At 39.7% G+C, this 12,143-nt stretch overlaps 1 protein-coding gene across 2 annotated transcripts in view; it reads left to right on the top strand.

Moving 5' to 3' along the window:
• rassf7a (Ras association domain family member 7a) overlaps positions 1–12,143 on the top strand; it is a 37,320-nt gene that overhangs the window by 7,549 nt on the left and 17,628 nt on the right. The window contains exon 1 of one of the 2 annotated variants that reach the window (XM_005737678.1): positions 8,311–8,694. The exons of the other annotated variant lie outside the window; for it this stretch is intronic. The gene's annotated coding sequence lies outside the window, so the exon portion shown is untranslated. Of the gene's footprint in view, positions 1–8,310; positions 8,695–12,143 lie in introns of those variants that run through there. 2 annotated transcript variants of the gene reach the window in all.

The following is a 12,143-nucleotide window of genomic DNA, read 5'->3' as shown; positions in this document are numbered from 1 at the left end:
TGTGTGTGTGTGTGTTTGTGTATTTTGTATGTATTTAACTTGTATTTTACTACTTTGCATTTTCACTGTAAACCTGCATAGGTTTTTATCTTTTCATCTTCTGTCTTATGCACATTTAAGGCTACGTCCGCACGTACATGGGTATTTTTGAAAATGGAGATTTTCCGTTTTTGTTTAAAAAAAATAATCCCGTCCTCACGTAAGCGCAAAAATAAAGGAAAATGCTGCTAGGAATATGCCAAAGCAACAGGTGGCGATATATTCCTAACCGTGTAGAAATGTTGGCCAATCAGAAGTCTAGAAGCCTCGGTGGGAAATAGTAAACAAAGATAGGACATAGAAGCAGAACCGAGTCCTACGTGTGGAGGGACAGTAACTGTGTGTGTATATGTAAGCGTTTAAACACTGCAGAGAGTACAATTAACAGTAATGTAGAAATTCATTTCACCGAAACAATAACGTGGCGCACAGTGTGACGTCAAAAATGGCACACACCTTTGACGCTGCGTTTTCTCAGTTTTCCTCGTCCACATGTACATGCAAAAACTGAGTTTTCAAAAATATCCACCCTGGCAGGCGTTTTTAAAAATCTCCGTTTTCAGTGACGCCGTTTATGTGTGGATGAAAGGTGCAAATGCATAGAAAAAGCTCAGTTTTCAAAAATACCCGGGTACGTGTGGACGTAGCCTAAGTACAATGAATTTTGCTATATAAGTAAGTACAACTGCCATAGTGCTTTCAGGCTCAAAGCATGGTAGTAGGTCCTTGGTTATGATGAAGCAGAGAACTAAAACAGTCATGGCTGGCATGGGTTTTTAAATGTCTCACAGGATATACTGTGCCCTAAACTGTGTGGAGATTATATGAACATTATTGGCCTAACTTATTTCTATGTTGTAATGAGAGCTGAACAATAACCTCGGTTATTCTTGAATTTCCATGAAAGATTCAACAGCTGTCTGTGATCTGTGCTCCACTCATCGTGGCACGGACACAATAAGGCCTGTGTTTGGGAATGAGGCCAATTTGAGAGGATTTTAAACATTGGTTGCTGTCCTGAAGTGGTTCCCCTTGAGCTTCATTTCTTAGGCTCTACCAACCAGGTGGTTGCTTCTGTGTTTGGTTACTGTGGTAACACTGCAAAGTGGCTCCCTGCCCCTGCCTCAGGTGTACTTTATCTTATGACCCGAAGGACACTTTGCACATACAAATACACATACACTTGCACTCCCATATACAAACACACACTAGGACCTTGATTGCTGACATGGGGAAATATGAAAGACGACTTTGTCCATTCTAGAAGTGACGGTGTAGTGGGAACAATGTTGTTATATATGTTGGTTTCTTAGGTTTATCAGTGTTAATTCTAAGAAAAGGAGCCTTTGCAGATATATTTTCTTCACTCCTGACTTTAAAATCTCTTAAAACTAATGAAGATTTGAGTCTCATCTGCGTTCATGTTTTGTATAAAGCCATTTATCTGTGCTTTTTTTTTTCTTCTTTTTTCTTTCTTTTTTTGCCAGCTTACATTGGGGCCAAATTTAGGGCTTAAAGCATTTCAAGCCTGTTGTTACTGACTGAGGTTTAACTCTGCACAGTCAGTTCATGAAGATTTTAATTTAATGTTTTTTTTTTGTTTTTTTTTAAAGTATATCCGTTTCTTGTCTGCATTAATCGTTTGTAGACTCAGTAAGCGGGAAACAGGGCTGGAGTGGGTGTCATTGATCCGCAGTCTGGTATTGCATTGCTGATGCAACCAAGAGGAAACTGGTGCCGAGGCCTTGTTGTTGCCTCTGACTGGCTGCCATGATGTCACCACTGCTGACCCGACAATCCTGACATTCCTGCTGATAGAGGTTTTATGCAGACGTGGAGGGCAATATGTGAGAGAGATGCACAGACTTGCACACATACGGCCTTTGTCTAAGCACTGATTAGTAATCTGGCATATACACCAACACACACGTCATTAATTCAGTCTCACGCATATGCCCACTCCAGCACACTCAAATGCTCTACAAGCCGAATAAAGACGGTGATGGCGAGTCTCATCAGCTTCGTTAAAATTCAACAGATCTTTAAGTGTCTCTGCTTGAATTTTCGGTGAATCAGTTTTGCATTCATTCTGTCCTTCAAACTAAAATGTCTATCGTTAAAATGGTATGATTAGAGATTCATTTTGCATTAGTGTTATCACTTCTTTGTCTCTCTATGCGCCTCAGTTTTTTGGGGGTGTTTGAGTATTTGCTTATAATGCTTATTTTTATTTTACTACAAAAGACTTTCTATAGTACAGCTACAGCTTTCCTTTGATTCAGCCAAGCCACAGAAGGAAAGAGATGACAGGCCTGCTGCGGTGAAAGCTTTTAAACGCTGCTGTTCCCGCAGGTGCTTGGATAGTCCTTTCACAGCAAAGGCCAGTATTGTAAACAATGTTAAGAATAAGTGGTTAGAAAATGGAGTGTGACATCTGAGACCATATGGAGGACAAATGGAAAAGGATTTAGACTCAACGAACAGTTGTAAGAAATAATGTGAATCAACAAACTGAAGACTGGAGACAAAGGTGTAGACGAACAGGCTGGGTATCTGTGAGTGTTCAGTGTGGCTTCTGCCTCACACTGTGTGAGGTTTACAAAGCTTTTGTTCACATTTGACCCGACCCCTAACCTGCACCCATCTGATAACTCCCCTCTCTGTAACCTGGATTTCCTGTCCATCCACTTCTTCACTTTGTTGGGCTTGCTCGACACACTTGGCGTGATAAAGCTACTTCTGGCTCTACCTCTTTGTTATTGAGTGAAACATACTAACAAATGACATAATTTGCATGCATGATAAATCACAACATATGTTAATGCTTTACTCAGCATATTGAAAAATGTTGGGGAAAAAAATCACAGTAACTTTGTATTATGAGTGAGGTTTTGTGATAATTTTGTATCACAATCTAGTGATTACTACCTGTAGAAGACATCTTGCACTAATTTCTCTTTCTTTGTATTCTCGCTCTGTAATCGCACATTAGCTAGGATTGTAACTCATGGGTTGGGTCCTCCCTTTTTCTAAAGAAGTCTTTGGGTTAGTCAGGCCCTGAGGCTGAGACAAACAGGCCCTCACAGGATTGTCTTGATCATTACAAGTATTTTTCAACCTCCTAGGACCTGGGTTATTTAGACTAAAATACTCAATTTTGCTCTACAAGGGCCTGATATCCACTTACGAGGACATTATACTGCTACTGTTCTATCAAAATTTTAAACGAATATCCTCATATGTGGCTCTTATTTTTCTTAAAAACAAAAATAAGGTTAAAAAAAAAAATCTGGTAATTCTTTGTTTTTACATTCATTGGGCCCCAATATGCCCAAATATCAAAGAGAAATTAAAAATGCATGTCTTGGAAGAGTTTGGGTCTTAGGAGGTTAATAATGCCTTTATTGAACTTTTAAAGGGCGTAACAAATAAACAGCAAAAAGAACAATAAAATGTTTCTATATTATTCATATCCTTGCAGCTAAATAAAAAGAAATAATAATTCACTGTCACAAAACCAGCTCGGAATGTTAAAATATGACACAAAAATGAGCTCCCTTAAACCGAAAAAAGAAAAATGTGAAACAATAGTAACAAATGGCAACAAGAATATGTCTGGTGTGTTTTTATTATTTTTATTTTTATTATAGTCACATGTTCTCATGAGGCAACTAAAGTGTGTTAATCTGAGGTGTTTATTCACAATTCCCTTTCAGCACAAGCTGATATCAAGTCACCTGCTGAGGTTGCAGTTTCCATATCTTCACCCCATGCTTTTGCATATAATATGATGTATTCGTATTCATAAACGGACTATAAAATTCAGATGAAGCCCTTTATAATCACTTTATAATGACTTGTTGATTTTTGTCTTTTTTTCCCCTCCTATCACTTCCTTTTCTTGTATGGGAGAGAGAAAGGAAAAATTGGAAACAGCTACTACATCTGGTACAAACAGTCTATCCAACTTTGTGTGTCACAGCTCTCTCTCCCTGTAGCATTGAGGCTGGTTGTAGTATCCATTTACTGATAGGAACAGCATGGGGCAACACAGTGTGACACTAATGGCACAGCTTTTTCTCCAGAGACAGTGTCTTACCAGAAAGCGTGATTTTTAAGCAGTCGAGATATTTTGAAGTACTAGTTTGCTGCTTCCAACACGAAGACACTGAAGATAAACACACTGCAGCGTGTGATCGCTGTCCAAAAATGTATTTCATCTCTCAAAATAGCTTTTCATTCAGCTGCTCAAAATGCAACGTGATGCAATGTGTGACGCAGCAGTGTTTTTGAATGGTGGTAACTTTGTCCTGAGCCAGTCTAGACTGGTTCTGAATAAAGAAGCAGAAAAAGAGATGATGGAGAAAGTGCCAGAGTGTAGCCAAAGTCCTGACAACTTGGAAGCTGTGAAAGCCAACTGAGAATCTCTTTTGCTTCATTGAAGCGGTCTTAAAAAGAGTGATCAGAGAGCGAGGTGGCTTTCTGTATTTTTTTCTGTCTTTTCTGTCCTGTTTAGAAGAATTCAAAGTTTGTTTACCTGGAGTGTATCAGCTGATCCAGTTGACCGTGTCTTGCTGTCATTTTCCTTTTGTGCTCACTTGTCATCCCTTTGTGTTCAGATTCACCTTGGCGGCAGATTGTCGAATCACCCGTTGTTATTTGTCAGGCGATAATGCGGTGACATGTATTTGCTTTCAAACCACAAATCATCTTGTGATCCAAGTTTCTGGGAAGAAAACAAAAGTCTTTGTCTGTTCTTGATGTGGGATGTGCTATATTTACATCTCAACAGGGCAATTACCTTCACTGGCAAAACCATGTTGTCTGTCATAATGATACACAAGACATAGCTGCAATATGGGAGCACCAACATTGGCCTGACCATAATGAGACAGCAACCCTATACTTAGCCATGTTTGGGAAAAACAGAGCATTACTACCTTGTGTTGCTTGAGAATGAAAACTGATGTCAACAAAAGTTCAGGATTTATTTTTCTTTTTTTTTAAAGCTTGTTTGGCGTTCTGAAAATAGAAGTGTATCATTCCATTCATTGTCCAGGTTTTAGTCTTAGCCAACCCGTTGACTACTTGTTGGAGAGTGCTTTTAGTGAAGGGTTGAATTAACTGAGGGAAGAAAATGGTGGTGGTTTCAACAGGGGAGATGGAAATGGATGAGCCTTAGGAGCAACTTCATGCTATTCATTGTTGTTGAATAATAGCCAACAAAGACAGTGTCAGCATGCATTCCCCTCTCTTTGCTCCCAAGTTGAACTGCTGCCAGACACAGCCAGTCTATTTTTCACTCTCAGAGCCATCTTCTTGCCTCTCCTGAGTCGAGTTATGGATGGGTCATCTTTAGACAGACTTACAACCACTTGCTCGTTGAAGTATTGCCTTAGTTTATAGCTGGTGTTTCGAAACAGCTGTGTGACACTTTTACTTTTTTTTTTTTTTTTTTTGAATGCAGATAAATGATAAAGAACTACTTGAAAGACTTGCCTCGAAAAGTGCAGGTTTTAAAGCTGTTTTGGCCTCATCTTTGTTTTCTTTAGCGTCTTTGCTGAATGCAGAGGCGGAGCTGGAAATTGAGAAGGGGAGGGGGTTGCAGGAATGTTTGAGTCACAGGAAAAAAGGGATGATATGTAGAGCTTGACAAGGGGGTGTGGGGTGGGGCACAGCAGTGGGAGGTACCCTGAGGAATGCCTGGAAGGTGTCAGCAAAGTCTGGGAGGCTTTGGACTGATTATCCTTTACATCACAATGCCCTCTGTCTTAAATTAAGTGGATGTGGGTCTGTGGACGGACGAGCAGATGATCCATTTACAAGTAATAGCCCATCAGGACCTAACAAGTGTGGTTACTTTTTTAACTGTGGCCTTTTGCACCTAAGCACCACCTCAGGAGGTTGTTCCCCTATTTTATTCAAGAGGGGTTTAAATTTTGTCAGACATCATAGCTCTTAGATGTGTCAAAAGCTTTGCTGTATAGACAGAACAGTGAAACACTTTACACTGATGGGAACTGACCCTCCGTGAGCCTCTGAGTCAGCCTGGCTAAAAGCTACAGAATTCTTCGCAGGGATCTTTTGTTTTTTGCATGATTTAATTCATCAAATTAATGCAATTAATCCCCAACATCTATTTTTGGAACATCTGCTTTATACAATGTGCACGCTGGTTATTAGGCACTGTGACTGCGTGTCCTCATTAGTTTGGTTGGAATACAGTTTGTTGTCAGATGGAGGCAAAGTAAAGAAAAGGATGACAAAGGTTTTGTTGATCGTCTGCTGCTGCATCTTTGCATCAGAGTTCCAAAACTACAAAGGATTAAAGTAGAGGGGAAGTAAAAAAATTGCTCTGATATTTTGTGACACTAAAGGAAAATTGTGAAATTGGCCTTTTTATTCCCTTGGACTTGGTTAGTTTTTACTTAATTAATGCCACAAAACACATTGATTATAAATTAACTAAAAAGAGGTGTAACTAAATAAGAACTGATGTATTAATTGAGAATGCTAAATGTCACTTATATGTCAGTATTGGTGTATATATATTTGCACCACTTTATAGTTTAAAGAACTTCTGGTAACAGCAGCTGTTCCTGTAAGATATGCTGGTCTCAGTCTTATTAATACAAGCAAATTTTTGGGATTCTCATCAGAAATATTTTCGTATGTTTTCTGTTCATGTAAAAGAGTGTATCAACTGCTACATTTTAAAAATATATATATTATCTGGTTAACATGCAAATCTGTAATCTTGAGATTACATGTTGCCTTTAGGTGAAAAGTTGGAGGAAAATATATGACATGCCACCTGGAGCTGTAAAATGTCCATGGGTACAAATTGGTGGCGCGATCGATTGGTATCAGAAAAGCCTCAGAGCGATATGTAGATTCATTGAAATTCTTCTTTTTATGCATTTTGAAAATGTATTATTATGAAAAGTCAAAGGAAAAGATATAACATGTGCTTTTGAGCTGAACCTGTGTCTCAAATTTATAATGAGGTTGTCAGTAGTTCACATAAGAAAACTACCACTGTGGTTAAATGGTATGCAGGTGTATGTGTTAGACATGAACTTATTACTTCCGCGGCTGCACTTTGTTTTTCATGTACGAGGCACAGTGGAGGGGTGCCAGACAGAGAGCGGGGATTGCTTCATACTGAAAAGAGCCATAAAAGTTTTATTTATTTTTTTCAAAACCCATGAACGTGTTCATTTTAAGCCGTGACAGTCTGAAGGGTGTTGTTTTATGTTGCTATAAAAACTGGTAACAATCAGTTTTTAATGTGTGCTTTATTTAGCATCATATAGGCTGTTATAGTCTCGGTGCTAATATATTAGCTGTTTTGCTTCATTATCTGGGCCTCAGTTAGTCCTCCTTTTAAACTCGAGATGTTTGCTTGCTTTTACATAACGTCTAAGTGGCCATTTTCTAGTTTCTTCTGTAGGGAAGATAGTGAGGGAGAAATAAGACACTAAAAAAATAGTTTACGGTTAAGATTGAGGGAGACGTACGGATAAAGATGAGGATAATGTCAAGAGAGTGGGGTATGGCTCATGCTGGGGGCTCCCACACATTCTGCCTAGCCCATTGGTCATGCATGTCTCAGCTCTGTGTGTGTTTGTGAGAGAAGGTTATGGAGGTAGGAGCACAACTCAAGATTGTTACATTATTTTAAAATGTTAAATAGTTTCTATCCTACTTTTGTAAAGTAATGAGTTTCTTTTATAATGTGACTGTGTTGCTTTCTGGACAGTAGTCATTAGATTTAAGTTGCTTCTTTCTCTCATTTTCCCACAGGGCGTTGCCTGACTCAAACACATGCACGCACACAAACACACACACACACGTTGTCCAGGTCCACCTGGTCTGTCGGACTATGACCTCATTCCAGGAAAAGGAAGAGAAAATCACCTGACAGACTCATTTGTGTAATCAGCTGTAACCAGAGGCCACTGCGTGTATGTCTAATGCCTCGAGCTACTGATTGTGCTAACAGCAGGGAGTTTATACTGCTCTTAATTTTTAAATTCTCCTCTAAGTAGTCCTTTGTGTCATTCAGAAATACAGATTGTGAACAGAAGAACTGCAAAAATTGATGCTGATAGAGTACGGCAACACACAAAACACTCTTTCAACTACCTGAAAAAGGGGGGAGGTGATCTGATCTGTCAGCACAGCAAGAAAGGGTGGGGAGAAAAAGAGTGAGAGAGAGAATGGACTGGCGGGGAGGGTGTGTTTCTGTGTGGGTGAGAAAGACGGCGAGGAGGAGGAGTGTAGAATGACAGAGGGAGAGAGAACTCTGGCACCTCTCAGATCTCTGCTGTGGCGAGGGCTCCTGGTTGAAGCACATTCCTCAAGCAGCCAGAGACGAAAAGGCAGCGGGACAGTGCGGAGGAGAAGTCGCGACATCCTTTAAATCTCTTCGTGACCACATAGGACTGCCTCTCACCTCCTCTCGGCTCACTCACTGCTCACACAGACACTTGCTAAGCTGCGTAACGCACCAGCCGCTCAACCAGCTCTGCTGCCCTGTCAGAAGTAAAGGATTTCCCCGATTGAGGCACAGGGACAGAAAGAATAAAAAAAACTGATTGAGGAAAAGAAATTTAAATCACTGAAGAGGCGGAAAGGCTTCTCTTTTACTCGGTAAGTGTACCGGCTTCTTTTGGTGATTGTTTGAACGTGTCCTTGACTGCTTGAATCACGGTGTCAGGAAGTTTCTCTGAATACAGCCGGCTTTGCCGTATGTTCCAGCATGCACGTAAAAACCTGTTATTATTACTACTATAAATACTGTTAGTTTTTATTATAAATGGCGAGTTTCTGTTTGTATTGTTGTTTGAATGGCATAATAATGAAGAGACTCTTGTGTTATGTCTGTAGAGTGATGAACTGTGTCTTTACATGTACCTGTTGACACTAGACCCGTCACCCAAGTATTCTTGCCTGAGACAAAAGGACCCAAACCTGTTTGGAGGAAACCTCATTGACTGTGCACTTGTGCAATTATGCCCCTTCCCCCCCTTTTTTCTTTAAAAAAAAAATATATATATATAACTTTTTGTGTCAGTCACAAAGCCAGCCTGCCTGTGCAAATAGAGGCTGTCCACAAGTGTAATGTATCACAGGCTGCTCTTTTTACTACCCCAGGATTAAAGATTAATTTATGAAAGTCACGGGCAGAGTTCAGCTCACTTACTGCACGTTCCGTGCTATACATCTCAAACACTGTGCAAATCTAATGCACCAAATCCAGTGGAAGTGAGCCTATATAAACGTTGACTCATCATTATGCATGGCTAGCATCTTAGTTACAGATTCTCAGCATGGTTTGTGTTAGACGGTGAAGCTCATTAGCAGGCTGTATTTGTTGTCCAATCAGGGCTGCTGGTTTTAAATCCCTCTCTCCAGAAGGGAATTTTTTTTTTCCAGGTTGTGGGAGTCGAACAGTTACACCTCGTGTGTTATCTCTGTTAGTATGTTTCACAAAGTTGACTTGTTTCCAGAAAGATAGTGTCAGAATAATAGATGGTTAAGGGAAGGGAGCCATATGGACTTTGACCCAAGCGCTTGGTTCTAATTATTTAGTTTTAGTTTAGTTTTAGGTTATGTAATCGTTAGCAGTTGTTATACTACAGTGTGTAACCCTTATTCAAATGATCAGTCCCACCTGATGTTTGCTCAGAGTTATCAAGGACAGTAAATTTATTATCCTAAGTAAATGTAGTGGACCATATTTGCTTGAGATCTTTGAAGGGAACAGAAGTATGACGATTTAATGTACTAGAAAACAGAGTGGCTATTATAGTCATAAGAAAAAGCCACATGTGAAACGTGAAAGGCACTTTTAATTAAACATATTGTGGTTAAAATAAGATCCCTTTATGTTGCTCAAGTGTTTCCAGCTGTCAGTAGAAAGTGACTAAAGCCTGCTTGAATAATGCCATGTGCCACTTAGCATATCCATGATGTAATCGCATCATATTTGCCTCGGCCTAGTGTCTGCCCTTTCACAGCTGCTATAAAAACATTTTCTTTTTTTCCACCTAAATTTCCAGGAAAAGTTTGTCTCACATACATGATTTTATTTTATTTTCCTGTTAAGTAATAGTGACTGAAATGCAGCCCATTAAGACTGCGTTATTATGTTATTATATTAAATCGGATTAGATTACTGCAGTCACTTCAAAGCCATTTCCAAGCAGCTGCTCTTCATGGCTAAAATTGTGCTTCTATATATGCAATATCACTTAAAAATAACGCATACAAATAGTTTGAAAGTAGAGCTGCATTATGACTTTGGTTGTGTGTACAGAAAAATGTAAGATGTCCCATTAAAAAAAGAGGAAGTTGGTGGACATGCACAGCTCATTTGTCTGGTGCAAAAAAATCAAGCGATTATAAAGGAAACGATCAATGTTGGTTCAAAACATCATTCGAATTGTTGCCAGGTGTGTTTATTTATGTCATTTTTTTATGTCACTACAGGGGGTACAAAGTCGCTAAGTTCCCAACAATAAAAAGAAGTTGTGAGCAAGTGGAGCAGGGCTTTGGTTGCAGATACAAAAGAAAGTTTTGGCACCAAACTGTGGCTTCTGTTTACGTAAAACTATGAATAAATAACTCTATTGTACTATGAACATATGTGAAGGCATATCTGCTGAAGGTTTGAAACTATATTAAGTGGTAGCACTTGCCTCGATGTTTTCAACTTCAACGGCTATATTTCTGTAGCAATTTTTTATTAATATGCAACAATAGCCAAAGGGAAGAGTATCCAGTTTATCATCACCAAGGTAAAGCCGGCTGAGCGGCAGGTTTAAGAAAATATTAATGCTAATGTTTAAAACTTTCACTGCTGCATGGCCCGGTGGTAGGAACTCTGTTATGAACTATATAAATGGTATTATCTCATCCTTTGAAATATTTTCAAATGAGATAATGTGATTTAAAAGGCGGTATACTCCCTATTCCTAGGAATGCATCATAAAACGTTCAACTTTTATTCTCAGCCTTATTTTCTCTCTGCTACCCTTCAAGTCTCCATCAAGTGCTTAGATATTTCTTATTTTCTGTCACATGAATGAGCCTTTTTAGCATTGAGACAGTAGAGTGTCCTGTGAGAGTGGTTGTGCCTTGTTCTCTGCAGTGTTATTTTTAATGCTCTTTTCCTGCTTGAATACACAGATGGACTCCTCTTCTAGAATAGTCCGTCTGTCTCTCTCCGTCTCTGTCAGTGTGTCTGTCTGTCACTCAGCTCACATGGCAAGGAAGGCAAGCCTGCCCATGCACAGCAAGATATCTCTTGGGATTCTTGATGGGAACTTTCGAAGTCATCCTTCATGCTGTGAAGCGTCTGAATTTCTCACAGTCCTTATCAGTAGCATTTCCGTACTCCTGCCGATGCACTCAGGTGCAGATGTAATTGGAAACTCTACGGCCACATGTTGGTGAAATAATATTTTTGCATGTATGAGGCTGTGATTATTTTCAGGCGGGTGGTTTGAGCCACTTTCTCGTCTTTTCCGATAAAACTGTCTTTCTTTCTCGTGTGTTGCTGTGCTTACCTCACTTGCTCTCTCCTGTACTTTTCCGTGCGTCCTTCCCCCTGCCTGTGCAATGTGACGGAAGGTAATGCTGTGCCTTGCTCATGTCGGATCCATTAGGGATGAAAGCACACTGCAGTGATAAAAGATTGATCCAGTACTTCTTGCATCACATCCCTCACATCTTGCTCCCTTATCCTCCCTCACACCCCTCTTTCCAATCCAAAGTCAACCCAGTTTTCAATTTATCAAATCATTTGTACTCCTCTAAATAAATCATCCTCACCGAGTTTACTATGGCAGACGTTTTCCCACAGGATTTCATAAAGGAGAACACAGTGTTGTAGGATGCTGTAGAGTCTTACGAGTTCTCACTTATGAAATTTTCTCGATGGTGTGTTTATTTAAAAAAAGAAAAAATTGGGACGGCTCTGTTTCAGTGTCTCCTTTCTTTAGTGTTCTTGCTGTATCAGGTAGGGTAGTATGTACTTTGCTAGAAGAACCAGTGAGAGACTGGCATCCAGCCCAACACACACACACACACACACA

Source organism: Pundamilia nyererei, unplaced genomic scaffold (assembly GCF_000239375.1).
Source record: "Pundamilia nyererei isolate P.nyererei 1_Seehausen unplaced genomic scaffold, PunNye1.0 scaffold00078, whole genome shotgun sequence".
NCBI lineage: Eukaryota > Metazoa > Chordata > Actinopteri > Cichliformes > Cichlidae > Pundamilia > Pundamilia nyererei.
The sequence above is the reverse complement of the archived record's forward strand: the minus strand, read 5'-3'. Positions and strand labels throughout refer to the sequence as shown.